Source organism: Salmo trutta, chromosome 4 (genome assembly GCF_901001165.1).
Source record: "Salmo trutta chromosome 4, fSalTru1.1, whole genome shotgun sequence".
In the NCBI taxonomy this organism is placed as follows: domain Eukaryota; kingdom Metazoa; phylum Chordata; class Actinopteri; order Salmoniformes; family Salmonidae; genus Salmo; species Salmo trutta.
This window is the reverse complement of record NC_042960.1, coordinates 25036397-25049705: the sequence shown is the minus strand read 5'-3', so window position 1 is coordinate 25049705 and position 13309 is coordinate 25036397.

Sequence of the window (13309 nt, the reverse complement as noted above, 5' to 3'; positions counted from 1 at the left end):
AATGCTAAATTAAATCTAGAATCGGATTCCTATTTTGCAGCAAGGCATCCTTCACTCATGCTTCCAAACATACCCTCGTAAAACTGACTATCCTACCGATCCTTGACTTTGGCGATGTCATTTACAAAATAGCCTCCAACACTCTACTCAGCAAATTGGATGCAGTCTATCACAGTGCCATCCGTTATGTCACCAAAGCCCCATATACTACCCACCACTGCGACCTGTATGCTCTCGTTGGCAGGCCTTCGCTTCATATTCATCGCCAAACCCACTGGCTCCAGGTCATCTACAAGTCTTTGCTAGGTAAAGCCCCACCTTATCTTCAGCTCACTGGTCACCATAGCAGCACCCACCCATAGCACGCTCGCCAGCAGGTATATTTCACTGGTCACCCCCAAAGCCAATTCCTCCTTTGACTGCCTTTCCTTCCAGTTCTCTGCTGCCAATGACTGGAACGAATTGCAAAAATCACTGAAGCTGGAGACTCATATCTCCCTCTCTAACTTCAAGCACCAGCTGCCAGAGCAGCTCACAGATCACTGCACCTGTACATAGTCCATCTGTAAATAGCCCATCCAACTACCTCATCCCCATACTGTTATATTTTTTTTTGCTCCTTTGCAGCCCAGTATCTCTACTTGCCCATTCATCTTCTGCACATCTATCACTCCAGTGTTTAATTGTTAAATTGTAATTATTTCGCCACTATGGCCTATTTATTGCCTTACCTCCCTTATCTTACCTCATTTGCACACACTGTATATAGACTTTTCTATTGTGTTATTGACTGTATGTTTATTTATTCCATGTGTAACTAACTCTGTGTTGTTGTTTGTGTCGCACTGCTTTGCTTTATCTTGGTCAGGTCACAGTTGTAAATGAGAACTTGTTCTCAACTGGCCTAACTGATTAAATAAAGGTGAAATAAATATATATTTTTAAATAAAATTAAAATAATATTTATCCATAAAAATGTCCTTCCTCATGCAGCCATCTATTTTGTGAAGTGCACCAGTCCCTCCTGCAGCAAAGCAGCCCCACAACATGAAGCTGCCAACCCTGTGCTTCACGTTTGGGAAGGTGTTATTCGGCTTGTAAGCCTCCCCTTTATCCTCCAAACATAACGATGGTCATTATGGCCAAACAGTTCTATTTTTGTTTCATCAGACCAGAGGACATTTCTCAAAAAAGTACGATCTTTGTCCCCATGTGCAGTTGCAAACCGTAGTCTGGCTTTTTTTATGGCGGTTTTGGAGCAGTGGCTTCTTCCTTGCTGAGCGGCCTTTCAGGTTGTGTCGACATAGAACTCGTTTTACTGTGGATATAGATACTTTTGTACCTGTTTCCTCCAGCATCTTCACAAGGTCCTTTGCTGTTGTTCTGGGATTGATTTGCACTTTTCACACCAAAGTACGTTCATCTCTAGGAGATAGAATGCGTCTCCTTCCAGAGCGGTATGACGGCTGCGTGGTCCCATGGTGTTTATACTTGCGCACTATTGTTTGTACTGATGAACGTGGTACCTTCAGGCGTTTGGAAATTGCTCCCAATGATGAACCAGACTTGTGGAGGTCTACAATTTTTTTCTGAGGTCTTGGCTGATTTCTTTTGATATTCCCATGATGTCAAGCAAAGATGCACTGAGTTTGAAGATAGGCCTTGAAATACATCCACAGGTAAACCTCCAATTGACTCAAATTATGTCAATTAACCTATCAGAAGCTTCTAAAGCCATGACATCATTTTCTGAAATTTCCCAAGGTGTTTAAAGGCACAGTCAACTTAGTGTATGCAAACTTCTGACCCACTGGAATTGTGATACAGTGAATTATTAGTGAAATAATCTGTCTGTAAACAATTGTTGGAAAAATTACTTGTGTCATGCACAAAGTAGATGTCCTAACCGACTTGCCAAAACTATAGTTTGTTAACAGGAAATTTATGAAGTGGTTGAAAAAACGAGTTTTAATGGTTCCAACCTAAGTGTATGTAAACTTCTGACTTCAACTGTAGCCTCGCTACAGTTATTTTATTGTTGCTCCTTAATTATTTGTTATTTTTCTATTTTTACTTCAGTTCATTTTATTAAATACTTTCGTAACACCTATTTTTCTTAACTGCATTGTTGGTTAAGGGCTTGTAAGTAAGCATTTCACTGTAAGGTTTACACCTGTTGTATTTGGCGACTGTGACAAATAAAATTTGATTTGAAACAAGAAAATTAAAATGAAAAACAGGTTCAGCCCCTGGTTCGACCGTGATCTGGCAGAGTTACTCCACCTTAAGAATTCCATTTGACGAAAGGCTTGGCACACGTATACTCAGGCTGACTATCTCTCATTCAGGCAAATGATAAATAAGTACACTTATGCTATCCAGAAGACCAAATTTAGTTACTTTAAGGAGCAGTTCTCTCTCTGTGGGTGTAACCCCAAGAAGTTCTGGAAAACGGTTAAAGACCTGGAGAATAAACCCTCCTCCTCACAGCTGCCCATGTCCCTTAATGTTGATGATGTGGTTGTTACTGACAAGGAGCACATGGCTGAGCTCTTTAAACACCATTTCTTTAAGTCAGGATTCCTGTTTGACTCAGCCATGCCTCCTTGCCCGTCCAATATTTCCTAATCTCCCACCCCTTCTAATGTGACTAGCCCCGATACTCACCCCTCTTTTTCCCTGCCCCACTACAAAGTTTCTCCCTGCAGGCGGTCACTGAGTCCGAGGTGCTATGCTAAAGGAGCTCCTTAAACGTAACCCCAAAAAAACATCTGGGTCAGATGGTTTAGAGCAGGCCTGGGCAATTATTTTCCATGGAGGGCCACATTAGAACATATTTTTGCCATCGCGGGCCAGAATCATATTACAGGATTATACATCATGTGTATGACTGTGTTGACAGATATACAGTGTCAAGAAAAAGTAAGTGAACCCTTTGGAATTACCTGGGCTTCTGCATAAATTGGTCGTAAAATGTTATCCGATCTTCATCTAAGTCACAACAATAGACAAACAGTCTGCTTAAACTAAACAACACACAAACAATTATAGTTTTTCATGTCTTTATTGAACACACCATGTAAACATTCATAGTGCAGGATGGAAAAAGTATGTGAACCCTTGGTTTTAATAACTGGTTGGCAGCAATAACTTCAACCAAATGTTTTCTGTAGTTGCAGATCAGACCTGCATAACAGTCAGGAGGAATTTTGGACCATTCCTCTTTACAAAACTGTTTCAGTTCAGCAATATTCTTGGGATGTCTGGTGTGAACTGCTCTCGAGGTCATGCCACAGCATCTCAATCGGGTTGAGGTCAGGACTCTGACTGGGCCACTCCAGAAGGCATATTTTCTTCTGTTGCAGCCATTCTGTTGTTGATTTACTTCTGTGTTTAGGGTTGTTGTCCTGTTGCATCACCCAACTTCTGTTGAGCTTCAATTGGCAGACAGATAGCCTTATATTCTCCTGCAAAAGGTCTTGATAAACTTGGGAATTCATTTTTCCATCGATGACAGCAAGCTGTCCAGACCCTGAGGCAGCAAAGCAGCCCCAAACATTGATGCTCCCTTCACCATACTTTACAGTGCTTTTTTTCTCCACACATAGTGTTATGTGTTCTTTTCAAACAACTCAACTCTAGTTTAATCTGTCCACAGAATATTTTGCCAGTAGCACTGTGGAACATCCAGACGCTCTTTTGTGAACTTCAGACATTCAGCAATGTTTTTTTGGACAGCAGTGGGTTCTTCTGTGGTGTCCTCCCATGAACACCATTCTTGTTTCGTGTTTTACATATCGTAGACTCATCAACAGAAATGTTAGCATGTTCCAGAGATTTCTTTGTCTTTAGCTAACACTCTAAGATTCTTCTTAACCTCATTGAGCATTCTGCGCTGTGCTCTTGCAGTCATCTTTGCAGGACAGCCACTCCTATGGAGAGTAGCAACAGTGCTGAACTTTCTCCATTTATAGACAATTTGTCTAACCGTGGACTGATGAACATCAAGGCTTTTAGAGATACTTTTGTAACTCTTTCCAGCTTTATGCAAGTCAACAATTCTTAATCTTGGGTCTTCTGAGATCTCTTTTGTTCGAGGCATGGTTCACATCAGGCAATGCTTCTTGTGAATAGTAAACTCAAATTTTGTGAGTGTTTTTTATAGGGCAGGGCAGCTCTAACCAACATCTCCAATCTCATCTCAATGATTATACTCCAGGTTAGCTGACTCCTGACTCCAATTAGCTGTTGGAGAAGTCATTAGCCTAGGGGCTCAAATACTTTTTCCAACCTACACTGTGAATGTTTAAATGATGTATTCAATATAGACAAGAACAATACAATAATTTGTGTGTTAATAGTTTAGGCAGACTGTGTTTGTCAGTTGTTGTGACTTAGATGAAGATCAGATCTAATTTTATGACCAATTTATACAGAAATCCAGATAATTCTAAAGGTTTCACATATTTTTTCTTGCCACTGTATCTACTGTAAATCATGTCCATTTTACTTTTTTAACATGCACAGAAATAAACCACATCCATGTTCTCCTTTTGGTAGGTATTTTCATTATTAAACATGCCATGAACTACAAGGAGAAAAAAGTACACTTTACATTCAGTACCACGGACAGACCTCTTGTTAATGGGTATGCACAAAAACACAAGAAAGAGAGAGAGCTCAACATTACATGTAAACTACTCAATCAGTGTGAGGAGTGAAATCTATAATGGGCATTGACTAGAGCAGTGAAGTCAGGTATAGTTTCTGACGTCACTATGCGCAGGATTGCTGAGAGGTGAGAGTCAGTAAGAGATGACCAGTGCTTTGAGTTGTTATATTTCATCACTGAAAATGTCTGTTCACATGCATAGGCTGACCCAAACAGTACAAACATCTTCTGAGCATGACTCCTAATCTTTGGAAAGTTTTGTTCATGGAGAGATGCAATGACATTGTTCTCCAATCACTGTGTCACGACTTCTGCCGAGGTCGGTCCCTCTCCTTGTTCGTTCAGCGGTCGACGTCACCGACCTTCTAGCCATCGCCAATCCACTTTTCATTTTCCATTGGTTTTGTCTTTACAATTACATGTTGTGTATTTAACTCTCTGTTCCCCCCCATGTCCTTGTCCGTAATTGTTTGTTGTCAGTGCTTGTGCACGTTCTGTTCTGGTGTGCGTCGGGTTATGTACCCATTTATTTAATTGTTCTGTATCCGATGGGTTTTGATGATTAAACTGAGCCATTGGAAACAGTTTTGCTCTCCTGCGTCTGACTTCTCTGCCGCCAGTACGCACCCCTGACACACTGCATCAGACTGAAGATCGATAAGCTCAAGTTGCAGGTCTGTGGGAGCGTTATCCACATTGAAGGTGAAAAGAGAGGAAACCAACAACATGTCATTTTCCAACACTTTGAAATCCTCAAAATGATGATAAAACTCACCGTTCAAAGCACGGAGCAGCGATGTATACTTCTCACGCTGGTCATCTGATAGGGAGCAGACTTGTAGTGTCGGAAGGTGGGTGAGATTGTTGGCTTCTACTTGGCAGGTCAGGAGGAGTAATTTTCTCTTGAAGGCTTTGTCAAGGCTGTACATCTGATGTGCAAAAAGGCCCTTCCCTTGTAGTTTGTAATTCAGTTCATTCATGAGGGCCATGATGTCCATGGTGAAGGCAAAATCAGCCAACCATTCTTTATCTTGCAGTTGAGGGAAATCCACATATTTTCCTTTCATTTGCAAAAGCTCAGCAATCTCCGACTTCAGGTCCCACACCCTTTTTAGCACCTTCCCCTAACTCAGCCATCTCACGTTTGTGTGGTAAGGGAGATCTGCATGACCCAACTCTGTCTCTTCCAACAGTAAGACAAACTGCCTGTGGTTTAAAGATTTTGCTCTGATGAAGTTTACAACTTTAGTAACAGTATCCACAACATGGCTCATTTTCAGAACACATTTACAGAGCACCTCCTGATGAATAATGCAATGCAGGAAAATAATTTTCTGATCTGGGTTCAGCTCAGTTACATGATCTTGTATCCTTTTCAAAAGGCCAATGTTTTTTCCAGTCAAGTTTGGGCACCCATCAGTGGTCACACTGGATAACTTTTAAAAACTCAGTCCCAGCTTTGCCACACACTTTAGTAACCGCCTCCAATAAATCTTTCCCTGTAGTTGTTGCCATTCATTGACTGCACTGAAGCAAGCTCCTCTGTAATTTCAAAGTCTGGGGTTATGCCTTGTAAGAATATCAACAACTGCGCTGTGTCACGTGCATCACTGCTCTCATCCAGGGCCAAGGAGAAATAGGTGAAATCCTTTACCGTGTCTTTCAACTGTTGTTCCATATTCTCTGCGGTGTCCTCAACACGCCGTGTCACTGTTCATCTTGACAGGGAAACATTTTCAAACAGCTCTTTCTTGTCGGGGTGAAGTATTGCTGCAGAGTCAATTAAACATTCTTTAATGAATTCGCCCTCAGCGAATTCATGTTTAGCAATTTTGTGAGACAGTACATAGCTAGCTCTCGCAATTCCGTCGTTTGCTGAATGTAGTTTTGTGAAAGTCTTGCTGCTTTTGCAACTGAGAAAGCAACTCTTTGGATGCACTTGCCCTCTGCTCAGAAGACATAGTTCTCTGCATGCTTCATCTGGAAGTGTTGGGACAAGTTGTAGTCTTCAAGACAGCGATGCTCTCTTTGCACACTAAGCACACAGCTTTCCCTTATACCTCAATAAAGAAATATTTTAATGTCCACTCTTGCTGGAACACCCTACATTCATTATCTACTTTCCTTTTCTTTGAAATCTTTGAAAAATACTTTTTGCCCAATTTCTAGCTAGCTACTAAACTCAGCAAAAAAAGAAATGTCCCTTTTTCAGGACCCTGTCTTTCAAAGATAGCTAGTAAAAATCTAAATAACTTCACAGATCTTCATTGTAAAGGGTTTAAACACTGTTTCCCATGCTTGTTCAATGAACCATAAACAATTAATGAACATGCACCTGTGGAACGGTCGTTAAGACACTAACAGCTTACAGACGGTAGGCAATTAAGGTCACAGTTATGAAAACTTAGGACACTAAAGAGGCCTTTCTACTGACTCTGAAAAATACCAAAAGAAAGATGCGCAGGGTCTCTGCTCATCTGCGTGAACGTGCCTTAGGCATGCTGCAAGGAGGCATGAGGATTGCAGATGTGGCCAGGGCAATAAATTGCAATGTCCGTACTGTGATACGCCTAACACAGCGCTACAGGGAGACAGGATGGACAGCTGATTGTCCTCGCAGTGGCAGACCACATGTAACAACCTTCAAAGGCTCATGGACACTCTTACTAACAGTTATGGCTACTTCGCATGATGTATTTTTGTCTCACCCTTCTTGCCCTTTGTGCTGTTGTAAATAGGTAGCAATTTGATTAGCTGTTCAGGAGTCTTATGACTTGGGGATAGAAGCTGTTAAGAAGTCTTTTGGACCTAGACTTGGCGCTCCGGTACCGCTTGCCGTGTGGTAGCAGAGTGAACAGTCTATGACTAGGGTGGCTGGAGTCTTGGGCAATTTTTGACACCGCCTGCTATAGAGTTCCTGGATGGCAGGAAGCTTGGCCCCAGTGATGTACTGGGCCGTACGCACTACCCTCTGTAGTGCCTTGCGGTCGGAGGCCGAGCAGTTGCCATACCAGGCAGTGATGCAACCAGTCAGGATGTTCTCGATGGTGCAGTTGTAGAACTATTTGAGGATCTGAGAACCCATGACAAATATTTTCAGTCTCCTTAGGGGGAATAGGCTTTGTCGTACCCTCTTCACGACTGTCTTGATGTGTTTGGACCATGATAGTTTGTTGGTGAAGTTGACACCAAGGAACTTGAAGCTCTCAACCTGCTCCACTACAGCCATGTCGATGAGAATGGAGGTGTGCTCGGTCCTCCTTTTCCTGTAGTCCACAATAATCTCCTTTGTCTTGATCACATTGAGGGAGAGGTTGTTATCCTGGCACCACACGGTCAGTTTTCTGACCACCTTTTCTGTCTCATCTCTATCGGTGATCAGGTCTACCACTGTTGTGTTGTCGGGAAACTTAATGATGGTGTTGGAGTCGTGCCTGGCCATGCAGTTATGGGTGAACAGGGAGTACAGGAGGGGACTGAGCACGCACCCCTGAGGGGCCCCTGTGTTGAGGATCAGTGTGGCAGATGTGTTGTTACCTACCGTTACAACCTCGGGACGGCCCGTCAGGAAGTCCAGGATCCAGTTGCAGAGGGAGGTGTTTAGTCCCAGGCTCCTTAGCTTAGCTTTGAGGGCATGATGGTGTTGAACGCTGAGCTGTAGTCAATGAATAGCATTCTCACGTAGGTGTTCCTTTTGTCCAGGTGGGAAAGGGCAGTGTGGAGTGCAATATCTGTGGATCTGTTTGGGCGGTATGCAAATTGTGTGGTACCATATTGTGCTGCTGCCATGTTGTGTTGCAACCATGTTGTTGTCATGTTGTTTTGCTACCATGCTGTGTTGTCATGTGTTGCTGCCATGCTATGTTGTTGTCTTAGGTCTCTCTTTATGTAGTGTTGTGGTGTCTCTCTTGTCAAGATGTGTGTTTTGTCCTATATTTAAATATATATATATTTTGAATCCCCCCATCCCCGCAGGAGGCCTTTTGCCTTTTGGTAGGCCATCATTGTAAATAATAATTTGTTCTTAACTGACTTGCCTAGTTAAATAAAGGTTAAGTAAAAAAAATACATCTTGATCTCATGCTATGGTAGCTAATAAAGTATAATCCAACAAATGTTTCATAAATACAGTGCATTGGGAAAGTATTCAGACCAATTTCATTTTTCCACATTTTGTTACGTTACAGCCTTAATCTAAAATGGATGACATTTTTGAGAAGTGTTTGCAAATGTATTAAAAATAAAAAAACAAAATGCTTAATTTAAACAATTATTCAGACCCTTTGCTATGAGACTCTAAATTTAGCTCAGGTGCATCCTGTTACAATTGATCATGCTTGAGATTTCTACAACTTTCTACATCTTGGAGTCCACCTGTTTATATTCAATTGATTGGACATGATAGCCCGCTTGGAGTTTAAAGGACTCTCAGACTGTGAGAAACAAGATTCTCTGGTCTGACGAAGCCAAAATTGAACTCTTTGGCCTGAATGCCAAGCGTCACGTCTCGAGGAAACCTAGCACCACCCTTACGTGAAGCATGGTGTTGGCAGCATGCTGTGGGGATGTTTTTCAGTGGCAGGGACTGGAAGAGTAGTCAGGATCGAGGGAAAGATGAACGGAGCAAAGTATAGAGAGAACCTTGATGAATACCAGCTCCAGAGTGCTCAGGACTGCAGACTGGGGCGAAGGTTCACCTTCCAACAGGACAACTACCCTAAGCCCACAGCCAAGACAACGCAGGAGTGGCTTTGGGACAAGTCTCTGAATGTCCTTGAATGGCACAGCCAGAGCCCGGACTTGCACCCGATCGAACATCTCTGGAGAGGCCTGAAAATAGCTGTGTAGCGAAGCTCCCCATCCAACCTGACAGAGCTTGAGAGGATCTGCAGAGAAGAACGGGAGAAACTCCCCAAATACAGATGTGCCAAGCTTGTAGTGTCATACCCAAGAAGACTCGAGGCTGTAATCGCTGCCAAATGGGCTTCAACAAAGTTCTAAGTAAAGGGTCTGAATACTTATGTAAATTACATATTTCCATTTTTTTTTTTTTTATACATTTGCAAAAAATTCTAAAACCTGTGTTTGCCTTGTCATTATGAGGTATTGTGTGTAGCTTGATGAGGGGGGGAAAAAGATAGGATGCAGCCTTATTCTAAAATAGATTCAAACGAAATGTGGAAAAAGTGAAGGGTCTGAATACTTTCTGAATGCACTGTGAAGTGGATAGCGGAGAACATGCCTTAGTTTACCCTAACTTCTTCATCCTGTAAGCATTACATTGCAATGCAGGAATTTTGATAGTGCACAGGGCTGCAGGCCAGAAGGTTGTGGGTTAGCAGACCAGCATAGAGGTGGAAAGATGTTCTTAATAATAAAATCATTGCACGAATCTATCATTGCATTAGCGGGTCTGAGGAAAAGTTGCCTTTTATAAACATTTCATCCAATTCTGCATAATTTTACGTGACTGGAGACCTTAGCAGAAATTACAGGCTTAGAATGAACAGAGAGATAGGCCTATGCATAAATGTGATCATATATCTCCAATGCCAAATCAGTATGTCTTGTTTGCAACAAAACTGTCTCTGTTTGCAAATAATTTAACCTGAGACATCATTATTAATCTAAAGATGGTACTTTCAAAAGTACCTTTCCACCCTAGACAGAGTCGGCCTACCAATGCAGGAAAATGTAAGCTTTAACTGCTGGCTACTCTTGTTCCGTGGCTTAACCCAATGACAAAAGATCACAAGTTTTCCCTAAAAGCTGTCTGGGTCTGAACATCTTCTGTTATACAGAAAGTGAATAGCTCAATCAATTGACAGTGACAGAATTAGATTACTTTCCAAGCACAGTCAAGGTTGTTGCTCAGCCAATGAATATCATAGAAATTAAACAAAGATATCCCCATATAGATTCGGAGTCATGTCTTTCCCGGATATTTTACAGCTTGTTTCTAGCATAAACCATTTTGGGGGAAAGCGCTGTTACAGATCACTTTATATAATTGGATCCGTTTTAATTTCTTCAAAATCTTAAGCTAACAAGGGGTAGTTCTATGCTTTTTGCCATTTTTTTTAACAAAAGGTTGGCCTGTGGCATATGCATACCCCCTCAATTCGAGTCCTGGTTTTAACTTCACTGACATTGAGGTAGGCTATTCAAAGAGTGCATGGTGGGTGGAGGAATTGGCTGACAAATCTATAGATAGCAGTCTAGCCTAATTTCGTCCATCAAACAGGTAAACTTACCTCTTATTTCTTAAATAGGAAAAAATAGGCTCCAATGCAAAGCCCTCTTGTTTTTAGTAAAGTCAAATTCAAATGAAGACAGTTGAAATTAATTCTGCTTACTCAAGTTACCTTCGTTCAGCAACATGAGCTGTCCATTTCCGGTTTATTGTGCCGGGGCTGCCGCTTCAAGTTTCAGCACCACAATGTAAATTACTCTAATCTGGTTTATTGTGAGGTCAATAACTCTGATAAGTAGCTTCCTCATGGGCAAAAAACATATTGTTTTTTTATTAAAATCAATTATACTAGTAGCAAGCTACAGTATCAAAGTTGATCTCCGGTCCTCCTTCTCATATTCGCGCTCTCCCTCTCAAATTGAACAGAACATAGGCTAGTCTGCATGCACAATATTGAATTTTGGACAAATAAAAAAGTATTTTCGGAAGAAGCCTTTGACTCTCCTCCTGAATTGTCCCCGTAGGCCTACACAGCACTGCCTTGGTTAGGCAGCACAAAAGAAAGGATTTGGTCAGCATGAGAAGAGCAGTGTAATGCAGCATAGTTTTATTTACACAATCCCAGCAGTGCAAAAGACTCAGGAAGGAAATACATTTTCTTAGAAATATAACTTTGCTTTGTGCTTCTTTGAGCGTACACTTCGTATAGCCTAGCATTTAGCCTATAGGCTATGGATAATTTGGTTGAGACCACTCTAAATAGCCTATAGGCGCACTTGATGTTGCAGACTCAGCTGGGAATCAGAGATGAGGGGCAGCATCATGCACACATCGATATATAGCCTAATAATAGCCTAATAATTCTAAAACACTGAGAAATAATGGAATTTAATCAATTACAAATGACATGACCCTTCCCTGGACTAGATTTTTTAAAAACTCAACCCTGCCCCTAACTGAAATTGAACATCTTTCCTCCAGGTTCCCATTCGAACCATCCCTTAGCTCCATTACAGTTATTTTTCATCCGGAAAAACTCCCCAATTTTAACGATTACAAGCATACCCATAACATAATGCAGTCACCACTATGCATGAAAATATGGAGAGTGGTACTCAGTAATGTGTTGTATTGAATTTGCCCCAAACATAACACTTTATATGTGATCATATTACCGCCACACCGGCAGTCAGGAGTCATGACCGCGCTCAAATTCCATGTGACCTTTGAGTCAGGGAAACTAGGCTTCTCCAAAACTGTGCTCTGATGGTCATTAGTAGCCTACCAAATTTGCCCATGGCCAGTATTCAGTGCACTATTGTCCTTCTAATCACTCTGACATCAATGCAAATGCAATCGAAAAATCAAATCAAACACTTCACGAGAGCCCTGACATTCAGAGATTGAGTGGAATAGGATCACCTGTTGCGCAACAAGCGCAAGCTCCTCATAGCTGGTTGATGCATGGAATGAAAAATGTGTTCTTGTTGCCCGAACATTTCTATAGGCTATGTTATGCAATTGCGTGAGAAAACAGTTTTGATGGCCTCTATTAAAAAAAGGATCCCATCAGCTTTCTATAGGCTAGGCCTACTATATTTATTTCTCAACTTTCCATATATTAATAAGCACATTGCTTCACTTTACAACTGGAGTAGCCTACCTGGCTGGCATGAAAATCATCTGTGGGAAAAGCATCCTCCATTTGCTATTCAAGTACATATGGATGATGTATTTTTTTTTACCCTGCTCCTGTTTCAACAGGTGCATCATAATTGCCTATTCTAAATCAAAACAAATTTCACACATATTATTTAGTATATGTTAAGACAAGCCTACAGAGCCTAGTGAAACGTGTTCTTATACTGTAAGCCCAGTCATTTCACAATTGTGTGTGAAAACAGAGTTTTGAATGGCCACTGTTTAAAAGCGGATCCTAGCTTTCTTGTGCTGCTATATTTATTGCCCAATTCTTTAAAAAAAATCATATAAAATTAACTGCACCTAACCTCCATTTGCTATTCGAGTGCAGGCTATGAATGCCATTTTTTTGTGTGCCATTCTAAATGAAAAATAATTCCACACATATATTAGTAGGCTATATGTAAAGACCAGATTGAGAATACTGCTTGAGAATATTATCAAGTGCTTGTCAAATTGTGAATGAGAGATTACAAAAAAATACATGCATATTTTAATTTAACTAGGCAAGTCAGTTAAGAACAAATTCTTATTTACAATGACGGCCTACTACGGCCAACTCCCAATCACGGCCGGATGTGATACAGCCTGGATTCAAACCGGGTACTATAGTGACGCCTCTTGCACTGAGATGTAATGCCTTAGACCGCTGCGCCACACGGGAGTCCATAAAAGTGTGCAGCCTGCGCAAGAAACAGCACAGAGCGCTTCCCTTTCATGCAACTGTTTTGTATCACAACTAA